Source organism: Marmota monax, unplaced genomic scaffold, assembly GCF_021218885.2.
Source record: "Marmota monax isolate L192 unplaced genomic scaffold, Marmota_monax_Labrador192_F-V1.1 WCK01_AAM20220418_F8-fsc00132, whole genome shotgun sequence".
Taxonomy (NCBI): Eukaryota; Metazoa; Chordata; class Mammalia; order Rodentia; family Sciuridae; genus Marmota; species Marmota monax.
Genome location: NW_026695199.1, coordinates 5,208,850 through 5,233,309, shown reverse-complemented (window position 1 = coordinate 5,233,309; position 24,460 = coordinate 5,208,850). Strand labels below are relative to the sequence as shown.

Genomic DNA, 24,460 nt, shown 5'->3' with positions numbered 1-24,460 from the left:
TAATTACAAGTATTGATATCAGTCACCAAAACACATAACAATTATTTAAATGTGTTGAAATAAATCACAAAAACCAATATGTTATATAACAACTAATTTAAATGTCCCCAGCATAATCCTATCTTTAGTGAGAGGAAATTGATTAGAGATTAACTAGGAATGAGGGATGTGGAATGGTTACAGGTATAGGGAGAATTTGAATTGCTAAAATGCTTCAGCATGGAATATTAACTGAAGATTACAATTCTGAGATTCTCCTCTGAGATCAAACAATTGAAAGGTATACTTAAAATGGTGAGTACTTTCCTATGTGAATTATATGAAAACAAAAATTTTACTGAAAAAAAATCTGTTAAACCATGATACCTAAGAAATGTAGATACAACAATAATTTTACTTTAGTTCCAGTCAAGGACTCTATAGGCACAAATCACCTCACTTGCCATTGTTCCACACACTCTAAAACATGAATACACATGCAGAACTATCAATTCCTAACTTCAGGAAAGCATTTATGATCATGAAAGAATCATTACACATATGCAAAAATGAAATCACTTAACCTTTGATTTTTCTACTTGTCATCCAGATATCTGAACTGTTGACTTATGTATTTAATTTAATGTGTATAAGTTACATTTTAACTAACTAATGATTTCTTCTTGGACATCAGCAGAAGCAGAGATAATTTAATGTGAAAGGAAGAGTTGCATTTTACCAGGATGTCTACAAAAATGACTGTAATTCTGCTGCTACAGCTGAGTACTCACTTTGGTTCTTGAAGTTGTGCAAAGGTGCTGGTGTGGGAAATGGAATACAGCCATTGAATCAACTTAAAGAGAATACTGGAGGAGTTCACACAGAGGAGGCATGTGGTAACTGTTTTGAAATCTTCAAAGTTCGTTTTTGTGGATGGTATAACTCATTTACCATTAAATCTGAGAGCTATCCATTATTGTCAAGAAAAGATGTAGAGAATCTTTACACTCAATTGCTTGATGTAGTGGTTTATAAATTGCCCCACACACAAAATTTGAAAATATTACAAGAATCTGCAAGTCAACTTTCTGATTTTGTAGAGAATATATACAGAGATGTAGTTTTAACAAGAAACTATGAGAAAACTACAAGAATCAAAGTTTGGTATTGTTCTTACAGATGACATTTGTCCCTGTGGTGAGCTGCTGGCCCCAATTCTTCAGAAACTATTTGTGTACACTCTCCATTTCTCTCCTGGTTACACATTAAAAATTACAGTTGGAGACTTCTCTTTTCTCTTTCCTATGTGCCCGTCTTATTTTCAGAATTAAGTGATCAAATGTCATTCATTGAGAGGGTAAAAAATATCTTTTATGTGCTTTGTTTTGATATTTGGCTTGAATTGTTTAATACAAAAAATAGAATCAGTTTTACAGTGAGATCCTGGGTGAGTTATTTGTAGTATATAATCCTAACTTTCCTGAGCCTTTTTGAAGGTGATCTTACAAGAATATAAAGTCAGAGGAATGTCTTTTAATTATGTCATGTAATAAAAAAAAATCATCAATCAAACTCAGAGTACTATAGAAAAATGTACATTGAATTGTCAGAAACCTATAGCCATCACTTGTATAAACGCACCAGGAATGCGTATACTCTACACATAGAGCTCTAAGGACTTCTTTAGACAACTGCATACAGATTTTACCATTGCACTATTAATTTTATTTATATTTGAAAAATAAATTTAAACTTCACTAAATGTCTTGATGAACATAGAGAGACTGAGGACTTACATGTATATTTCTAGTACAACTATACATGTAACACTAAGAAAATTGTTTCCCTTTAGTTCAATTAGATTTCTCATTTAGAAGTCATCTTGTCATTTGCCTAATGAATTCCTTCTCAGTTGTATGACAGTGATTCCTTTACATATCAGGAGGCTCTTAATTGTGTTTTCTAACACTTTCACAGTCCTTTCACTACAGGTTTGCAATTCATTCCCTGGAATGCAAATTATTAGTCTCTTGTTTTAAACTATTCATCAATTTAAAAAAAAAATGATTGAAAAAGAATTTAATTTCATATTTCAAACTACTTCCAGTTTGAAATGATTTATTTTGTTTTTACTTTTTTATTGATTTTTTGAAAAAATAAGTGACAGTGGAATGCATTACAATTCTTATTACACTTATACAGCACAATTTTTCTTATCTCTGGTTGTATATAATGTATGCTGACACTAATTTGTGTCTTCACACATGGACTTTGGATAATTATCTCTATCAAATTCTACCATCCTTGCTAATCCCCTGCCCCCTCCCTTTCTCTCTCACTTCTCTACCCTATCTTGAATTCATCTATTCCTTCCATGCTCCCCCTCCTTATCCCACTATGAGTCAGCCTCCTTATATCAGAGAAAACATTTGGCATTAGTCTTTTGGGGATTGACTAACTTCACTTAGGATTACTTTCTCCAACGCCATGCATTTACCTGCAAATGCCATGATTTTATTCTCTTTTATTGCTGAGTAAATTTCCATTGTGTATATGTGCCACACTATTTTTATCCATTCATCCATTGAAGGGCATCTAGGTTGGCTCCACAGTTTAGCTATTGTGAATTGTGCTGCTATAAACATTGATGTGGCTGTGTCCCTGTAGTATGCTGTTTTTAAGTTCTTTGGGTACAGTCCGAGGTGAGGGATAGTTGGGTCAAATAGTGGTTCCCTTCCCAGATTTCCAAGGAATCTCCATACTGCTTTCCATACTGGCTGTACCAGTTTACAGTCCCACCAGCAATGTATGAGTGTACCTTTTTCCCCACATCCATGCCAACATTTATTGTTGGTTGTCCTAATAATAGCTGCCATTCTGACTGGAGTGAGATGATATCTTAGAGTAGTTCTGATTTGTATTTCTCTGATTGCTAGAGATGATGAGCATTTTTTCATATATTTGTTGACTGATTGTAAATCCTCTTCTGAGAAGTGACTGTTCATGTTCTTGGCCCATTTGTTGATTGAGTTGTTCATTTTTTTAGGTGATTAGCTTTTTGAATTCTTTATACATCCTAGAGATTAGTGCTTTATCTGATATGTGAGGAGTGAAGATTTGCTCCCAAAATGTCTATTCACCTCACAGATTATTTCTTTTGACGAGAAGAAATTCTTAGTTTGATTTCATCCCATTTATTGATCCTTGGTTTTAATTCTTGTGCTATAGGGGTCTCATTAAGGAAGATGGGGCCTAATTCCATATGATAAACATTGGGGCCTGCTTTTTCTTCTATTAGATGCAGGGTCTGTGTTTTAATTCCTATGTCCATGATCCATTTTGAGTTGAGTTTTGTTAATGGTGAGAGCTAGGAGTTTAATTTTAGTTTGTTTAATATGGATTTCTATTTGTTGAAGAGGTTATCTTTTCTCCAATGCATGTTTTTGGCACTTTTTTTGAATATAAGATAATTGTAATTTTATGGGTTGGTCTCTGTGTCCTCTGTTCTGTAACATTGGTCTACCAGTCTGTTTGGTGGAAATCCCATGCTCTTTTTGTTACTATTGCTCTGTAGTACAGCCTTATACCTAGTATAGTGATGCCACCTGCTTTACTCTTCTTGCTAAGAACTGTTTTAGCTATTCTGAGTCTCTTATTTTTCCAGATAAATTTCATGATTGCTTTTTCTATTTCTATGAGGAATGCTATGGGTTTTTTGATCAGAATTGCATTAAATCTGTGTAATTATTTGGTAGTATGGTCATTTTTATAATATTAGTTATGCCGATCCAAGAGCAAGGTAGATCTTTCTAACTTCTAAGGTCTTCTTCGATTTTTCTCTTGAGGATTCTGTAGTTTTCCTTGTATAGAACTTTCACCTCTTTTGTTAAGTTGATTCCCCAGTATCTTTTTTTTTTGAGGTTATTGTGAATGGCATAGTTTTCCTCATTTCCTTCTCAGAGGCTTTGTCATTGATATATAGAAATGCCTTTGACTTATGGGTATTGATTTTATATCCTGTCACTTTTCTGAATTCATTTACTAGTGCTAGAAATTTTCTGGTTGAGCTTTTTGGGTCTTCTATGTCTAGAATTATCTCATCAGCAAATAGTTCTAATTTAAGTTCTTCCTTTCCTATTCATATCCATTTAATTTCTTTTGTCTGTGTAATTGCTCTGGTCAGTGTTTCAAAAACCATGTTGAATAGAAGTGGTGAAAGAGAGTATTCCTTTCTTGTTCCAGTTTTAAGAGAGAATGTCTTTAATTTTTCTCCATTTAGAATGATGTTGGCCTGAGGCTTAGCGTAGGTAGCCTTTACAATTTTGAGATATCTTCCTGTTATCCTTAGTTTTTCTAGTGTTCTGAACATGAAAAGGAGTTGCATATTGTCAAATACTTTTTCTGCATCTACTTAGATGATCATATGATTCTTATCTTTGAGTTTTTGATGTGATTAATTATATATATTGATTTCTGAATGTTGAACCAACCTTGCATGTCTGAGATGAATCCCACTTGATCATGGTGCATAATCTTCTGATATGTTTTTGTATTTGATTTGTGAGATTTTTATTGAGAATTTTTGCATCTATGTTTATTAGATATATTAGTCTGAAGGTTTCTTTCGTTGATGTGTCTTTGCATGGTTTGGGGATTAGGGTGATACTGGCAATAATAGAATGAGTTTGGAAGGATTGCAGGACCCTAAATGTATAAAATTACAACAGACCCACAACAAGGTACATTACAATGAAAACGCCTAGCATACAGATTAAGGATTACATTTTAAAGGACACAACAAAAAAGTATCAGATTACATACAGGGGAAACCAATTCGGATCTTAGATGATTTCTCAACCCACATTCTCAAAGCTGGAAGTTGCTCAGTCAACATATATCAAGCTCTGAAAGAAAATGGATGCCAATCAAGAATTTTATAATCAGCAAAACTAAACTTTAGATTTGAAGATAAAGTAAAAACCTTATAAGATAAGCAATAATTAAAAGAATTCACAACTAGAAAGCCTGAACTACATTCTCAATAAAATGGGAAAGAAATTTAAAAAGTGAAAACCAGCAAAAGTAGGAACTACACCAAAAGGAAAGCCAATCAAAATTGAACAAAAGCTAAATTGAAACTAGAAATAATCCAAAATGAGTAAGAGTATACATCATATCTCAATGATAACACTGAATGTTAATGGATTAGTTGATTTTTATAAGTTTGACAAAACAAAGGGAAAGAATAGTCTTATTATGGAATAAATGTGGGTGCAAAAACTGATTATCCACTTGTAAATAAAATGCAAATGGTTGGGATGTGGCTATAGCTAAGTGGTGTAGCACTTGCCTCCCACATATGAGGTATGGGGTTCAATCCTCAGCACTATATAAAAATAAATACAAAAATATTTTTTCCAGGGCTGGGATTGAGGCTCAGTGGTAGCATACTCATCTGGCATGTAGGAGGCACTGGGTTTGAGCCTCAGCACCACATCAAGATAAATTTTAAAAAAAGGTATTGTGTCCATCTACAATTAAAAAATGTTTTTTTTAAAAGCTATTGTGTCCATCTACAACTAAAAAATATTTTTAAATATATTTCCTTCTTCAACCTATGCCATGTATAAATATTAAATAAGGTAGTTCAGAAATTTACATGAGAGAGGTTTTAGTATATAAGTGAATAACAAAAATGTATGAATATTTATGACCTTGAGGATGGTAACAGATTCTTATTTAGGGTACAAATGCATGGAAAAATTATAATGGAATAATTGAACTTCATCAAACTTAAAACATATCCTACATGAAAGAACACTATCAGTAAAATCAAGAGAAAAAATTACAAATATTTGCAAATCACATATAAATGTTAATGGAATTATAGAAGGACTCTATAAAAAAGATAGGAACCAACTAATAAGAATAACACCAAATAACAAAAGATCTTAAAAGTCATAAAAGATCTTAATAGACATAATTGCAAGAAAAATATGCAAATGGCCAATGGACAACTGAAAAAATAATTTTACAAATATGGAAAGGAAATTCAGAACAAAACCATATTGAGGTATCTCACTATATCACCAATGATGTTGTTATAATAAAAATAATAATGCAGTGCTAGCAATGATTGAGATATTAATATTCTCAAGCAATGCTTCTTAGATTAGAAAATTGCTTCAGTAAATAGAGTTAAGATTTATCCAGGTCCTCAATGTTAAATAGAGTTTTTGTAAGACCTAGAAATTTTATTTTTACTTATATGCCAAATAGAAATAAAAATATCCAAATAAAACTAGTACATAAACATTAATGATTAAGATTATTCCTAGTAGCCAAAGTTGGGAAAAACTAGTGTGCAAAAAACTTAGGAATGAATTAAAAAATGTGACCAATTTTACACCCTATCTGCCTTTGATAGGGAACACACAAATATTAAGAATGGGCACAAGAGGTTAAGGTAATAATTTTATAAAGTAGAACCACTTGTTATGGGCCAGGCTATATGGGCAATGACCAAATAGACTGCATTTTACACTGAGACTCCATATCAAGTAAGAAATACTTCTCCCATGAGAAAGTCCTACTTTTGTACCTATTAATAGTTACCTAACATAATATACTTGGCAACACAAAATTAGCAATATATAGTCAATACACAATGTAAAATTGTGCTCTTTGGTTTTCATTTTTCTTGGCAATGTACCTTGTCAGAGCTTGATTGCCTACACATTAGTAACAATTCTCTAACTTGTACTGAACTAGGGTCATTTTAATCCACTTTCCTTCTGCTTTCTTACTGCTATGTCAACTGAAAAATCTCATGGGAAATACTAATGTACCCATTGCACTGTCTCACTAACTGCCCAATTCAGCTTCTGTACATGCTTGCTTGCAGCTATGTCAACCCAGATATGGTTTTTGTGGTTTTTGTCTTTAAATATCCTATAATTCTCAGGCTTGGGGCTGTTCCTTTCAGAGACACTTATGAGTCCTGTGGGGAACAGTCACTAGCTGGGCAGCCGAATAAAGACTCTTCAATTTGAACAAAACTGGGACTTGGTGTGTTTTTTGAGTGACCTGTGACCTGCCAAACAACACACTGAGCTGACTTACACAGGCTTTATTTTTATATAAAAATATTACTGCAGCCCTACCTGATTTAAGTCAAAAGATTTTGTTACACTTCTTAGCAAAGAAGCTGTTATCTGCCACAGAAATGCAGACCCAAAATGCCAATAAAAATACAAGGTACCCTGAGGAGAGGGAGAGGAGGAATTTTATGACCCTTACAAAGACCTCCTTACAAAACAGGGATATAAGGATAAATAACCTTTCACCTTAAAAATCTGTTTACCAATTAGAACAGGTCAGCATGGTACAAAGTGACCTAGAAGTTCCCTGGAAGTTACCATGCACAGTGGGAATTTAAAGACTGGATGGTAGCCTGCTGTTTTTCAAAAGTCAAAGGAACACCTGTGAAGACCTTCTGGAAAACTCCCTGGGTCCTCCCAAAAAAAAACTGGAGAGAAGGAAGGGCATGTCTTTCTCCTGAGTGAAACACTCATTCTCTCAAAGTGTCCCCTTTTCCCTTATCCTGTCCCTTCAATAAACTTATGCCTGCTTCTCTTAGCAATGTGTCTGAAATACCTAATCAGAGGAGAAACCAAGTCATGTTAAATACCAAAAATAAACAAAAAAAGGCTGGGAATCCAAATCATGTCTTAATAATAACCCTGAATGTTAATGGCCTAAAGTCACCAATCAAAAGACATGGACTAGCAGATTGGATCAAAAAAGAGACCCAACAATATGTTGCCTCCAAGAGACTCTTCTCATAGGAAAAGACATCCACAGGCTGAAGGTGAAGGGTTGGGAAAAGTCATACCACTTACATCGACTTTGGAAACAAGCAGGGGTTTTCATCCTCATATCAAATAAATAAGACTCCAAGGTCAAGTTAATAAAAAGGTATAAAGAAGGACACTACATACACCAACAAGACTTAACAATTATAAATATATATGCCCCAAACAATGGAGCATCTACGTTCATCAAACAAACTCTTCTAAAGTTCAAGAGTCAAATAGACCACAGCACAATAATTTTGGGTAACTTTAACACATCCCTTTCCCCACTGGATAGATCTTCAAAAAAAAAAAAAAAAGCTGAACAAATAAACTATAGAACTCAATAATACAATCAATAACTTAGACTTAACTGACATATATAGAATATTTCATCCTTCTACAAGCGAGTACACTTTCTTTTCAGCAGCACAAGGGGCCTTCTCTAAAATTGACCATATATTGTGCCACAAAGCAACTCTTAAAAATATAGAGATACCACCCTGCATTCTATAAGATCAAAAATCAGGATGAGAAAGGATTTCCATGGCTGCCTTAGATCACTGACATAACTAATGCCCTGTCATAGCATAAAGGAATGAAGGCCTGACACATACTACAACATTGATGAACCTTCAAGACATAATTGTATGTATTAATATCAATCACCAAAACCCATAACAATTATTTAAAAGTGTTGAAATCAATCACTAAATCCAATATATTATATAACAATTACTTGAAGTGTCTCCATAATAAACATATCTATAGAGAGATGAAATTGATTAGATATTACCTAGTAATGAGGCATATAGGATGATCAGAGGTACTAGGAGGGTTTGGATTTAAAACATTTCCACATTGAATATTAATGGAGGTTTCCAATTCTGAGATTCTTTTCTGAGATTGAACAACTAATATATACATTTAAAATGGTGGTTTGTATACTATATGAATTATATTCAAACAATTAGTTTACTGCAAAAATATTTTAGAAGATACCTAAAAAATGTTTTTTCAACTGTATATTTAGTTTAGTTGCAGTCAAGAAATCTATAAGCAAAAGTCACCTCATTTGCCATTGTTCCATCCATATTCTAAAAATCTGAACATAAGAGAGGTGATCACACATGCAGGATCATAAATTCTTAACTGTAGGAAAGCATTTATAATCATGAAAGAGTCATTAAAACACACAAGCATGAAGTCACCTAACCTTTGATTTTTCAACTTGGAATCTAGATATTCTAAATGTTCACTGTGTATTTACTTTGATGGATACAAGTTACCTTTTAACCAAATACTGATTTTTTTTTCCTTAGATAGCAACAAGAATAGAGGGAATTCAATGTGAAAGGAAGCCTTGCATTTCACCAGGATGTCTACGAAAATGACTGCAGTTCTGCTCCTGTTACTGCTGAGTATTCACTTTGGTTCTGCAAGTTGTGGAAAGGTGCTGGTGTGGGCAATGGAATACAACCATTGGATCAATATAAAGACAATATGGGAGGAGCTCCCACAGAGGGGGGCATGAGGTGACTGTTTTGAAACCTTCAGGTTCCATTTTTGTGGATGGTTACAAATCATCTGCAATTAAATTTGAGAGCTATCCTTCATCATTGTAAAGAGGAGATATAGAGATTTTTCTTCTCAATCACTAAATGCATTGATTTATGAGATGCAATAAAAGATATTTTGGAAATATTATTTAAAATTTCATGAAATTTTGAGTCAATATTCTGATTATGTAGAGAATGTATGTAGAGATGCAGTTTTGAACAAGAAACTTATGACAAAACTACAAGAGTCAAGGTTTGATGTCATTCTTTCAGATGCCATTTGTCCCTGTGGTGAGCTGCTGGCTGAAATTCTTCAAAAACCATTTGTGTACACTCTCTGTTTCTCTCCTGGTTACATAGTGGAAAAGTGTACTGGGGGACTTCTCTTTTTTTCTTCCCATGTGCCTATAATATTTTCAGGATTAAGTGATGAAATGACATTCAATGAAATGAAAGATACTCTGCAATTCATTATTTTGATTTTTGGTTTGAATCATTTAATTTGAAGAGATGGAATCAGTTTTACAGTGAAATATTAGGTAAGTGACTTGTACCATAAGGTCCTAACTTTTCTGGACCTTTATAAAGGTGAAATTATAACAATAGAAAATCAGAAAATTATTTTAGTAGTTTCAAGTAATAAAATAAAATCATCTATCAAGCTCAGAGTGCTTCAGAAAAATATACATTGAAGTGTCAGAAACTTCTGGCCATCATTTGTATAAAACACACTAGAAAATCATATACCCACCCCATAGAGCCCAGAGGACTTCTCTAGGCAACTACATACAGTTTACCATTGCACTACTCATTTCATTTATCTTTGAAAACTAATTTTAAACTTTACTGTCTTGTTGAACCTAGACACAGAGATTGAGAACTTACACTCATATTTCTATTACAACGATCCATGTAGCACTAAGAAAAATGTTTCCCTTTAGTTCAATTAGATTCTTCATTTAGAAACTCTTTTGTCAGTTTGCCTAATAAATTCCTTCTCCATTGTGTGACATTGTTTCCATCCCATACCAGGAGGCTCTTAATTGTTTTTTTTTTTTTTTTTTTTTTTTTTTTTTTTTTTTTTTTTTTAGCACTTTCAAATTCCTTCACTAAGTGTTTGCAAGTCATTCTCTTTAAGGCCTATAATGTTAAAGCACAAAAATGTAAATTATTAGTCTTCTGTTTTAAACTGTCAAAGAAAAAAAAAGATGAAAATTAAAACTAAACAAAAATAATTCTATTTTATATTGTTACAATTTCCAGCACTTTTTTTCAAAATATTTTTTGTGTAATAAATATTTACAAGCTCCTAACGTGAACCCAAAGGAGGTAGTAGGCAGAAAGAACAGAATCATATTTAAACTCTTTTCAGTTCACTAGCAGAACAAGGGTTAGAGTTTTCTCTAAATTATAGAAACTAGATGAAAGAATACTGAAATGTTCTTTTATTAGCATGGTATGAATAATGGGTTATGTAACTCTAATGTTTGCTTACATTTCTGTTATTTACTTTTTCCACTTTAGGTAAAAATCTAAATATTTGCATCTATACTGGCCAGCTTATTTTTGTGCAATTAACCTTGTAAAGAATTAAGAGATTACAGATAATGTTTACTCCAAAAGCATATATATATATATATATATATATATATATATATATATATATATATAGACTATGTATGCATATTTTCCATGCACATAGTAGCTTTATTAAACTACACATACCTTTTGAAAAACAAATTTTTCTAATGAGTTATACATGACAGTAGAATGCATTTGGATGTATTGTACACAAATGGAGCTCAGTTTCTTCCTCTAGCCAAATATGATTCAGAGTCACACCAATACTATAATAATACATGTACACAGAGTAATAATGACTACCTCATTCCATCAACTTTCCCATCCGCATAGCCGTTGCACTCCCTCATACCTCTCTGCAAAGTACAAAGTTCCTTCATTCTTCCCTTCCCATCATTGAGGATTAGCATTTGCTTATCAGAGAAAACATTTGGCATTTGTTTTTTTGAGTTTGACTTATTTCCCTTAGCATCCATCAATGTACTTGCAAATGCCATAATTTTATTCTTCTTTAAGACTGATTAATATTCCATGTATATATGTACATTATTTTCTTTATTCATTTATCTGCTGAAGGGAATCTAGGTTGGTTCCATAGTTTAGCTATTGTGAGTTGAGTGGCTATGAACATTGATGTGACTGCATCATTGTAGTATGCTGATTATAAGACTTTTGGGTATAAACTAAGGAGTGGGATAACTGAGTCAAATGGTGGTTCCATCCCAAAATTTCTGAGGAATCTTCATATTGCTTTTCATAAAGTTTGCACCAATTTGTAGTTTCACCAGCAATAAATGGATGTACATTTTTCCCCACATTCTCAACAACATTTATTGTTGCTTGTATTCTTGATAATCATCATTCTGATTGGGGTGAGATGAAATGTTACAGTAGTCTTGATTTGCATCTCTAGTTGCTAAAGATGATGAACATTTTTTCATATATCTGTTGATCAATTGTATTTCTTCTTCTGTGAAGTGTCTGTTCAGTTCCTTAGCACATTTATTGATTGGGTTATTTGGGTTTTTTTGGTTTTCAGGTTTTTGAGTTCTTTATATATCCTGGAGATTAGTGCTTCATCTGAGGCGCAAAACTAAACACACTTTTAAACATATATTTCTTCACTATTGAAAGTTCTTTCCAACATGAGGCGTATTCCTATCTGCACAAAAACTTCCCAATGTTCTATAGATTTAGTCTTCTATTTCCTGTTCAGGATGACCCATTATATTGGCAGAGAAAATGGCTAAAGCAGATATCTGGCTTATTTGCACCTACTGGGATTTGGAATTTTCTCACTCAACCCTACCAAATGTAGATATTGTTGGAGGACTCCACTGCAGACCTGCCAAATCTCTGCCTAAGGTAAACTTGTTTCCATTTAGTTGGTTCTGTCATCCTTTCATTTTCACCAGGAGTTATTCTCTCTTCCTCATTCAGAATGCTTAATCACATTTACAGAATTACAGAAAATGGAGCAAAGAGACCTATATGTTGAAATCTTTCACATCTATACTATCACAAATATGTAAATTTTATCTTTGTTTCAGAAGAAGACCTTTCAAGGATAGGGTGAGTTAAATGTAGAAATTCATTATTCAACACATAAAAAAAAAAAAAAACCAGTCATTCTCTGAAAGAATATTGAGAAGGGACTAGCATGTACCACAGGAAAGTGCTGAATATGCAGAGAAACAAAGTAGCGCAGTCTCTGCCACAAACACCTTCCATTCCGCATTGAAATGTAGACTGTGCACAAGAAAGAGAAATTGTGTGGGAAATGTTATGATAAGGAAGACCAGAAGTGTTTCTTGTCTACCCCAAGTCTATAGGGGGCCTCAAGAATACTCCCTGAGAGATCATGGGTCTCCATAGCATAACTGCTGAACAACAATATTAGAAAAAATATATATTGCACAGGTAACATGGAGTGCAAATTGTGGATTTTTAATAATACTTGTTAATTTGTAAGACTTGAATTTGTAGGCTGCCCTGAGTTTATAATTATGAACAGATCTATAAGTTTATAGAATTATATATCTTAAAATGAAGCAAAAATTAATGTATTTTAATGAATATCACACCTTTATAACACAGTTGGAAAGCAAGCATTTTTTACTGCTTCGTTATGTGATCATTTAAGAGACTTTTTGGCTACATCTTCAGTAGCAGCATAAAATCTGATCTTATTAAAAGTTTAAAATCCAATATGGTCACCCCTCATTCCACAAGCAGTGAAACAAACAGTCTGAACTGCCAAACACTTGGGTAAAATATTTCTCCATTTAGATAAAGGGATAATGACAGTGTCAATAGAAAAATTAAGATAACAGATAAAAGAGGACAAGAAAGAGGATGATTAGCAGACTAATCATAATATTTAAGAAAGGCTGTTGTGGTAATGAAGTTTCATAAATAAGATTCAAATCCACATCAGTGATTGTCAGACCTATATGAATATTTATAGCTCCAATGTGTGTTCTCACCATGCACCATTAGATTCTCAGAAATTTCTATATATTTGGAAAAATAATATATTTGGAAAATATAGCAAAAATCAGAAAAAATGCACATTTTCTAAATTTTTGTATGGTTTAAATAGCTAGAAGAAAGGGTTTGAAATGTTCCCAGCAGAAAAAATATGATAAATGCTTAAGATGGCACAGGTACTAATTACTTTGATTTGATAATTTAGCTTTATATACATATGTTGAATTATCACACAAATCTCCAAAACCTGTATAACTGTTATGGGAAAGCAAAAAATTTACAAAGTATTACACAAAAATAAAAATGCCTAGCTCTATTTGCTTCACGACTTTGGAAATTATACAGACAAAAAATGTTATGCTGTAATCATATTTATAGCATTTATTTATTAAAAAAATTGGAAATCATTTAGATATACAACATGGAGGAATGATGTAAAATATATACTTTTTTCATGTTATACAATTACAATCATTTTATCCAAGAATACTCAACTTCATTTTTAGCCATTATGCAAATATATTTGGAAAATGAGGGATATATATTAAATAAGATTGATATTTTCTTGGAGGATGAATAGGCATATATAATATGTGCCTAAATATGTATAAATATGTGCCATATATATGCACTTAGTTGTAAGAATAGAAAACAAAACACAACAAAAACATGAAAATGTATATGTATTTGTTATCTAAGTATGGAACCCAGGTCCTCTTAATTACTAAGCAAATGCTGGAACACTGAATATTATCTCTAGCCCTTAAAACACATAAGAGATAAATAAATTTAAATTTGAAACAACAAGTAGTTTATTGGTAAGAAAATTTCTGTTTATTATATTATTCCAATTTTTATGATAAAATTTTAAAATTGAATTTTAAAGGTTGTTGTAGAATGAGAAGAACCAGTCTTCTCAGTGGTTAGTCTGTAATCTGAGGATATTTCAGTTAATCATATAAGTATGCACAAAATTTAAAAAATGAATGAATAAATAAATAAATCAAAGACAATAGGCAAATTTCTCATAATAGGGATGAAGAAGTATTTAAGCAGAGCATCAGTGAGAATAAATAGCAAATAAAATTGGCTACATTACTAAAAGTCATCTGAACACACGAACTATCTGGATGTATCATGTGAGTCACAGGAATAATGCATTCATCACGAAGAAGACATAATCAAGTTAAAATTATAATTTTAAACAATGTTTAAGACAATATGGGACCTGCAACAAATATGAAGTTATTTCATGTTGTTGCTTAAGATATTTTTTTTCAAACAAAGCCTAACCAGTAGTTAGAAAATGAAATATACTATGTGGTTTTTGAGAATGTGAATATCATTTCACAGATGAAAACAGAAAAAAGTGACTTGAAAACAGAAACATTAAGAAAAGTGTGGAAATTGACAAGATTTCAAAAAACTTTTGGATCTCTATTTCATTTTTGAATTAGGGACTTTATTGAACAAGGTACAGTTATTCTTGTATAGAATATATAAGGCAAAGGATCAGAAACCACCTGTTAGGATAATTCCAGGACAATTTCAGGAAGCATTTTTTTCAGAAATTTCAAAACACTGAAGTGAGTTATTCAATAGTGTGACCAAATCTCTACTGGAGAAAGGCCTGGTGGAATTCTCCCACTTGTGTGAATTTCCTGCCAAACCCAGTAGGTGATATAAGAAATCTGTCACAGTCAGGTATACACAGGAAATTCTACAGGGACCTCAATTTTACAATATGATTTCATGTCATAATATGTACAGAAATATGTTCATCAAACATGTAGCTAAATATATAAACAATTAGGGAATAAACATGACTCTTAACAATAAAGAATGATTTAGAGGTACAATTTGCAATATTCTGATGAAATTAATCTAATAAGTGATGTTAGAGCAAAGAAAAAGATATGTAAGGATTTTCTTCAATTTATCCTAATTTTTCTTTATATGTGTAGAGAAATAAAGGAGCAATGAACACACCATACTTCACCACACAATCATCACCACTGCATTGTGATACATCAAAAGTATTCTGTGAATCAGAATCTTGTACCAGTTTAGTAATAAATGATTTTAAGTAACATCAGAACAGTTTAACTAAAAAGTTTTACATAAAGTTTACACATCACTTTTAACAAAAAAATTGTCTCCCTTGGCCTGGGAAGGAATTTCTAACCCTCAGAGGTGTGGGCTGGCTGGACATAAAAAGCTAGAAAAGTAATATCAAGAAATAAATACAAAAGATGCAGGAAAAATATTTTTCAAAGGTGGGGCATTGACAAGTGAAAGAGACTTGATGGGTCTGATCCTAACAAAGGGAAAAGCCCGCAAATGTTTTATTTTTAGTGAAACACACCAAAGCAATTTATTTCTTCAGAGGCTTCTTCAAGGAAAAACAAGAAGCAAGAAGCTGTTCAAGGTGGCTCAGACATGCCCACGGTTCATTTGCAGAATATTTGGCACATGATCTGCAATGATTATGCGGTGAAATTTGTCATTCAATTTTGAGTCCTTGGTAATGGCATAGACATCAACGTCACAACCACAGAAATAGAAGCATTCAGCTTCAGAAGGGGGGGATACTTTAGAGAGTCAGATAAGTATCTGGGAATTCAGGATATTATTCTCTATGGACCAAGTCAGGAGGACGGGGGCTAATATGGTAGTTTTGTTTGGTGAGTTGTAGCCACATAATGAAGGAAACCAGAATTAAAAATTCATCGAGGATGGACACATGAACCAATCCAATTTACAGGTTAGAGTAATACAAAAGATGTGCTATAACATTCTATTATAACAAAATCTACCTACAATCTCTTAATCTTATTAAGAAAGTAAGTGAGTAAGGTTATTCTTGACAAAATGTGTCTCAAGTGTTTTGGATTTATAGAATTGTTTACATCAGTACAAATGGAATGGGAATTGACTGCATAGTGCTTTGTGAATTTGCCTTCTGAATCTTTTTGCTAGGAGTATCAAATAAGAATTCTAATCTCCACTTAAGGCTGGGAAGTCAAATCAGGCATCAGAATTTACCTTTAATACTCTTAGATTTTGATAAATTCCTCTTTACCTGTAGTCCCTAGGATAATTTAAGGTTCCTGGACCTGATAAGAAATACCTTGTTTTTCAGTGCAGATAGGAGGGAATCCTAGAATTCATGACTATTTTGTCACCAAAGTATATCTTGTGTTTATTAACAAAACCAAACACATATGTTAGAGCCCCATGTCCAAATAACAAAAATGCATGGTTCCATTCTTTAATTAGTGTTTCAGTGGTTAATTTTAGTTTGAAATGGGCTAGTATGTAATTAATATATACCACATAATAGTATATATCAAGTTATCAAGACAAATGTTTTCAAACACTCTTTTTGGGAAGATACAATGACACCAGCAAAATCAGGTATCATCTCAAGGTATTTCCTTGTTAACACTATGTGACTGTTTAATACATACAGAAAGAAAATATAAGCTAATAAAATACTTAATGCTGGTTGTTCAGAAACAGTTTTTTTCATTAAGCCAATGTCAATGCAATCTTTTTTTACCAAATATTTATTCAAGTCATGTGCACATGAAGCCTGTTTGGGTTTCTTTATTTCTCTGTATTCTAAATGTTTGGTTAGATCTAGTTTCTACATATGTTGATTTAACTCTAAGTCAATGTGAATAGAAATCTGTACAGGGATTTTATAAATTTAATAACGAATACCATCTTGTACTTAGGAAATATCATATAAACATATCACATACTTACATAAATAAACAAACTGAATAACATATCTTTACAGACCCTATGAACTGCATTCTAAAATTTTGGCCATAAGTCAGGTAACACTCTAATACAAAACTCAATGATTCAACTGTTTTTGATAAAAATACAACAATTTGAAATGACCTGCACAATACGAAGTTTTTTTTAACTAATGCTTATGAAGAAGGATTTTAACATTTTCTTTTCTCCTCACATAGAGAGTCTCTCTTCTGGAGGCTGAATAGGCTGAGGAGACAGATATCTTGTGGTGCTCAGAATGTCTTCTAAGCATAGCTGAGTGTACAATATAGTAATTTTAATTCTTTCTTCTATTTTTAAAGTTTTTATCATTAGTTAAAGAAAAATAAAATTATTAAAAAGCATTTTGCCACATCATACATAAAAGGAGTGTAGCTTCTTATTATCACCTGTCACGTAATCACACATGTACACAGGGTAATAATATTTGATTCATTCTATTATTCTTCCTACCCACATACTGCCTCCTTTCCCTTCAATTCTCTATTTCTAATCCAAAGAAACTCTATTTTTCTCAACAATCCACCCTGTAATGTGAATTAGCTTCCACATATCAGAGAAAACATCCACCTTTGGTTTTTTAGATGGGTTTATTTCACTTATCATAATATTCTCTAGCTCCATCCATATATGTGCCAATTCCATAATTTCATTTTTCTTTAGTGTTGAGTAACATTAGAGTGTATATATATATATATATACTATATTTTCTTTGTCTATTCATCTATTGAAGGGCATCTAGGTTAGTTCCATAGTTTGGCTATTGTGAATTGAGCTGCACTGATATGGCTTCATCACAGTAGTATGCTGATTTTAAGTTCTTTGGGTATATGCCAAGGAAAAGCATAGCTGGGTTAAATGGCAATTGCATTCTAATTATTGTGAGGAATCTCCATATTGCTTTCCATAATGGTTGCACCAACTTGCAGTTCCACCAGTAATGTACCTCTTACCCCACATCTCTGCCAACATTAAATGTTGCTTGTATTCTTGATAATTGCCATTTTTATTAAAGTGAGACTAAATTATTTTATTTCCAATAATATTTATTTTCTGTTAAATCTCCAGTAGTTGCCTTCGGGGATCCTGAGTTGCTTGAGAGCTCTCAGTTGGGTCAGAAGAACAAGTGACTAGAGGAACAGTGAGGCTGAAGCAGGAACTGAAAAGTGTGGCTTAGGACACAGAGTGAGAGAACTAGGTGGATCTTGAAATGAAGCACATGAAAGGGAGTGAAGACACTAGGGGAACTATGAAGGTGTTAAAAACAATAAGAGGAGGGAGGGAGTGGTGATGAAAAGAAAGAGAAAGGTCTTATGGAAGCCAATTTGGGTGATTATAAGTTTTGAAGAGGAACTTGCACACACATAACCACAGCAACACTATTGCCAAAAGTGAAGTCTTGGAATCAAAGTAAGTGTCTAAGAGGATACACAGATAGGCTATTTGTAATATATGTATATCTTATATAACTTACATTCCTGGGACATTACTTACCCTATAATACATAGGAAATAGTGAAACTGTGCCACAACCCAGATGAAACTTACTTACACTACACTGTAAAAAAAAAATCCAGTAAAGGGAGGCTGAGGCTATAGCTCAGCGGTAGAGTGAGGCCCTGGGTTCAATCATCAGCACCACATACAAATGAATAAGTAGAATAAAGATATTTTTTTAAAAACCCAGTAAAGGGGCTAGAGTTGTGGCTCAGTGGTAGAGCTCTTTCCTTGCATATCACATGTGATTCACTGGGTTCAATCCTCAGCACCATATGTAAATAAATAAAGGTATTGTGTCCATCTACAACTAAAAACAACAACAATATATTTAAGAAATAACAACAACAAAAACCTTCCATATGTATTAAGTATCTATACTACACAAATTTAGAGAAACAGAAAGTAGAAGTATTGGTAGTAAAAGATCAGAGTGAGAAAACAATAATTGTGTCCAATTTATATAATTTCTTGGTTTAACAAAGTAATAGTGTTCTACAAATGTTGGCATTAGGATATGTGTATGTGTAGCATTATTGAACTATGTACCTCAAAAAAGGTTAAAATTATATATTTATGTTATGTATATATGAACTTATTTTTTTTAAAAAAGCCACTAATTTAGTATGTCCTGAAAATATTTTTTCTCTCCTTATTTGAATAAATCTTTGCTTTGTTGTTAGATTTGTGATAGAGCAAATTCTTTCCTTCACAGGAAATGGAAGACCTTGTCCAGAGCTCAGGAGAGAATGGTGTTGTGATTTATTTCAATGGGGTCAATGATTGGAAACTTGATGAAAGAAAGGGCCAAAATGATTGCATTAACTCTTGCCCAGATTCCTAAAAAGGTTAGATAATGGTATAGAACAGTGGAAAGAGTCTGTTTAACTCTGTAAAGGGTCTTATAAATGATTTTCCTTGCAAAAGATACACACTTGTGGTATGTATAAATTTATCTCAGTATTCATTTTTAAAACCAAATATATATAGCAACTGTTAAAATAGTGCAGAGATAATTTCTGGTTTTAAAAAGTCAGCATTAACATTATGGTAAAGCACAAATATATTCATAGGTTCAGTGTGAATATAATATTATATTAATATGACAGATATACCAAAATACCAAATTCTGCCCTGGGGCTTGTCCTCTTTTTTTCCATGCAGGACCCCTGAGAACGACGTAGATACCAAAGAAGTTAAGTTTGAATGAGCACCAACACAATGACAATAAGTAGGTCTTAAAAAGTCAAAATGCATCACAGATTGCCATCTTCCTACATAATCTTGGCCTCCATTCTTCTCCTAAATGATAAAAAGGGCCTATTCCTGGAGCTGTCCTTCGTTCTATTCAGAGTAGAAAAACCAAGATAACTACCAAACCAACGAGACTTAGAGAAAAAGAAAAATCAACCTGCCATAGTGACTTTCTCTGCTCCTTTCTCAAGATTGAAAATGTCTTGGACAGGAGACAGGAAGGAAACAGGAAGCTGCCCTTTCCATGGACTCTCTGCCTTAGAGAAACATGATCACACAAGAGCAAACACTGCCACAAAAATTTATTCTCAGGAAATATGTTTGAGTAAATTTTCTCACACACCACTCAAAAGGAAAAATTAAAGGCATTCCCTCTAAAAACTGGAACAAGACAGGAGTGCCCTCTTTCACCACTTATATTTAATGTAGTTCTTGAAACATTGGTGAGAGAAATTAGACAAATGAAAGAAATTAAATGGATACATATAGGAAAAGAAGAACGCAAATTGGCACTATTTGCTGATGATATGATTCTATACCTGGAAGACCCTAAATTTCCACAAGAAAACTTCTAGAAATAGTAAATGAATTTGGAAAAGTGGCAGGATATAAAATCAACACCAATAAATCAAACCCATTTTTGTATATCAGTGACAAATCCTCAGAAAGGGAAATGAGAAAAACTATCCCATTCTCAATAACCTCAAAAAAAAAATGAAATACTTGGGAATCAACTTAGTGAAAGAGGTGAAAGATCTATATAATGAAGATTACAGAACTCTAAAGAAAGAAATCAAAAAAGACCCTAGAATATGGAAAGATCTACCTTGCTATTGGATAGGCAGAATTAATATTATCAAAATGACCATACTTCCAAAAGCACTATACAGATTTAATGCAATTGCAATTAAAGTTCCAAAGATGTTCCTCATAGAAATAGAAACAGCAATCTGAAATTCATCTGGAAAAATAAGAGACCCAGAATAGCTAAAGCAGTCCTTAGCAGAAAGAGTGAAGCTAGTGGCATTGCTATAGCAGAGCTTAAACTATACTACAGAGCAATAGTAACAAAAACAGCATGGTATTGGCACCAAAACAGACTGGTAGACCAATGGTACAGAATAGAGGACACAGAGACTAACCCACAAAACTACAATTATCTTATATTAGACAAAGTTGCCAAGAACATGCATTGGAGAAAAGATAGCCTCTTCAACAAATGGTACTGGGGAAACTGAAAATTCATATGCAACAAAATGAAATTAAACCCATATCTCTCACCATGCACAAAACTCAACTCAAAATGGATCAAGGACTTAGGAATACAACCAGAGACCCTGTGTCTAATAGAAGAAGAAGGAGGCCCCAATCTCCATCATGTGGGATTAGGCCCCAACTTCCTTAATAAGATTCCCTGGGCACAAGAATTAAAATCAAGAATCAATAAATGGGATGGACTCAAACTAAAAGGTTCCTTCTCAGCAAAATAAACAATCTGTGAGGTGAATAGAGAGCCTACATCTTGGTGGCAAATCTTTACCCCTCACACATCAGATAGAGCACTAGTTATTAGGGTATATAAAGAACTCAAAAAGCTAGACACAAAAAAACAAAACAAACAAACAAACAAACAAAAATCTGAATAACCCAATCAATAAATGGGCCAAGGACCTGAAGGCACACTTCTCAGAAGATGATGTACTATCAATAGACATACATAGGAAAAAATGTTCAGCATCACTAGCAATTAGAGAAATGCAAATCAAAACCACTATAAGATTTCATCTCACTCCAGTCAGAATAGCAGCTATTATGAAGACAAACAACAATAAGTGTTGGCGAGGATGTGGGGAAAAAGGTACACTCATACACTGCTGGTGGGACTTCAAATTGGTGCAGTCAATATGAAAAGCAGTATGGAGATTTCTTGGAAAACTGGGAATGGAACCACCATTTGATTCAGCTATCCCTCTCCTCTGTCTATACCCAAAGGACTTAAAAACAGCATACTACAGGGACACAGCCACATCAATGTTTATAGCAACAGAATTCACAATAGCTAAATTTTGGAAACAAGCTAGATGCCCTTCAATAGATAAATGGTTGAAAAAATGTGGGATATATGCCCAATGGAGTATTACTCAGCAATAAAAGAGAATAAAATCATGGCATTTGCAGGTAAATGGATGGAGTTAGAGAAGATAAGGCTAAGTGAAGTTAGCCAATCCCCAAAATCCAAATGCCAAATGTTTTCTTTTAGATAAGAAATCTGATTCATAGTAGAATAGGGAGAGGGAACATGGGAGGAATAGATGAACTCTAGATAGGGCAGAGGGGTGGGAGGGAAGGGAAGGGGGCATGGAGTAACTAATGATGGTTCAATGTGCTGATCATTATTATCCAAAGTACATGTATGAAGAAACCAATTGGTGTCAGTATACTATGTATACAACAAGGGATATGAAAAATTGAACTTTATATATGTAATAAGAATTGTAATGCATTCCACTGTTATATATAAATATAAATTAAAAAATAAATGTTTTAAAAATAAGAAAAAAACAAAAGAAAAAAGTGTAACATTAAATGTAAAAGTTGATAAGCACTATAAATATAGATTAATAAATGGGGGAGCCCATTAGAAATTTTTAATGATTTTTGTCCTACAATAGAATTATTATAACCATCAATATTTAAATAAATGTATATCACATTGATAAAACCATTTAGCTTGTCAAATATTTATGAACCCTGGAGGTTGTATAGCAGCAAACATTGTTAAATATAAAAATATGTACATAAAAATGTCCTCTATTTAAATCACCATTTAAGTTGTTCATATTATCATATCTTTTTCTATTTTTCATTTCATTATCTGTTGTATCAGAAGCATTAGCCTATGAAATTTCATAATCTCTTCCATATTTTAACCTGCTATATTTTGAAGTTGTCTCAATGAATAAGAGGTCTGCTCTACCTTAACAGATTTTATGGAGATTTGATGGTAAGAAACCAGATACATTAGGACTCAACACTCGACTGTATAAGTGGATTCCCGAAGGTGACCTCCTTGGTAAGATTTGGGAAATGAATCATGAAAATATATTTAAAAAAAACTTAATCATAAAGATAATAGTTGAGTCATTCATAATTGTATTAGAAATATTTATGAAAAAGTCATTAATTACCTAAGTTCTTTATATTTACTCTCTTTTCAGGGGAAATGGAGATTGATCAACTCTTCACATTTTATTATACATGGCATAATAAATTATCTATATTTCAGTTGTAATTACCTCTCTCAGTGAATTTTTTTATCAATTTCTGCATTGTCTCTTTTTCTTCTATTTCTGCAATTTTACACCTATACTTTGACATACAACAGAGCTATTTGAAATGCCATAAAAAAAGATCCCTCTCCTTTCTCACAATGTTCTCTGAATTTTCCATTATAAAAACAATCTTTGATTATAATTGTGAAGTGTACTTCAATTCATGATGAAGTGTAGTCAGTCCTACCTCTGATTCCAGCACCGCAACTACCCTACTTTCTGCTGCCTTGGATAATGCATAACTGACTCAAAGGTGTCACAATTTCTTTAATTGTACACATTCTCATACTTCCACTTTTAAACTACACATGATATTGCTACTACACAGAGTGTTCTCTTTCTTTTTATTTACATGGCAACCTTGCTTCCACTTTCAAGTCTCAATTCACATACTTCCATGTAGCCTTCATAATTTCAGTGCAGTTTCATGGTTATAATAATCTGATATCTAGAAAATAATTCATCTCCAATGGCTCATGTTGTGCATTTCTGATCTTATTTATGACTCAAAATTGGTAGAGTGCCTTAATTTCTTCTAATCATAGGTCATCCAAAAACCAGGGCTTTTATAACTCCTGGTGGAACCAATGGCATCTATGAGGCCATCTATCATGGGATCCCTATGGTTGGCATTCCATTGTTTGTGGATCAACCTGATAACATTTCTCACATGAAGATCAAGGAAACAGCTGTTAGATTGGATTTTAACACAATGACAAGTACTGATTTGCTCAAAGCATTGAATATAGTCATCAAAGTCCCTTTGTGAATATAACATTTTTTTCACTGAGATATATGTATAGACAGATTCCCTTGACAGTGAAAATAGACTTTCTCCTATTTTTAGTCTAATTTTCAAACATTAATTGATTTATACAATGTGATGTGTGCTTTTACTAAATCAGGACTTTTAAAAGTGAAAATCAAGCTGATGCATTGACTATATGACTTCTTATTATTCAATCAATGTGATGCTAAAAATATATATTCTGTGTAGCTAAATGTAAACAGAACACATGGAAAAGTAAACGAATTTGAAGAAATATTAGATAATATTTCAAAACTTCAAATTTCTGAAATTATTAATCTTTTTATATATTGTAACCATT

At 32.8% G+C, this 24,460-nt stretch overlaps 1 pseudogene; it reads left to right on the top strand.

Moving 5' to 3' along the window:
* Nucleotides 1-150: 150 nt before the first annotated feature.
* Nucleotides 151-24,120, top strand: LOC124082257 (UDP-glucuronosyltransferase 2B7-like; annotated as a pseudogene).
* The last annotated feature ends 340 nt before the right edge of the window (nt 24,121-24,460 follow it).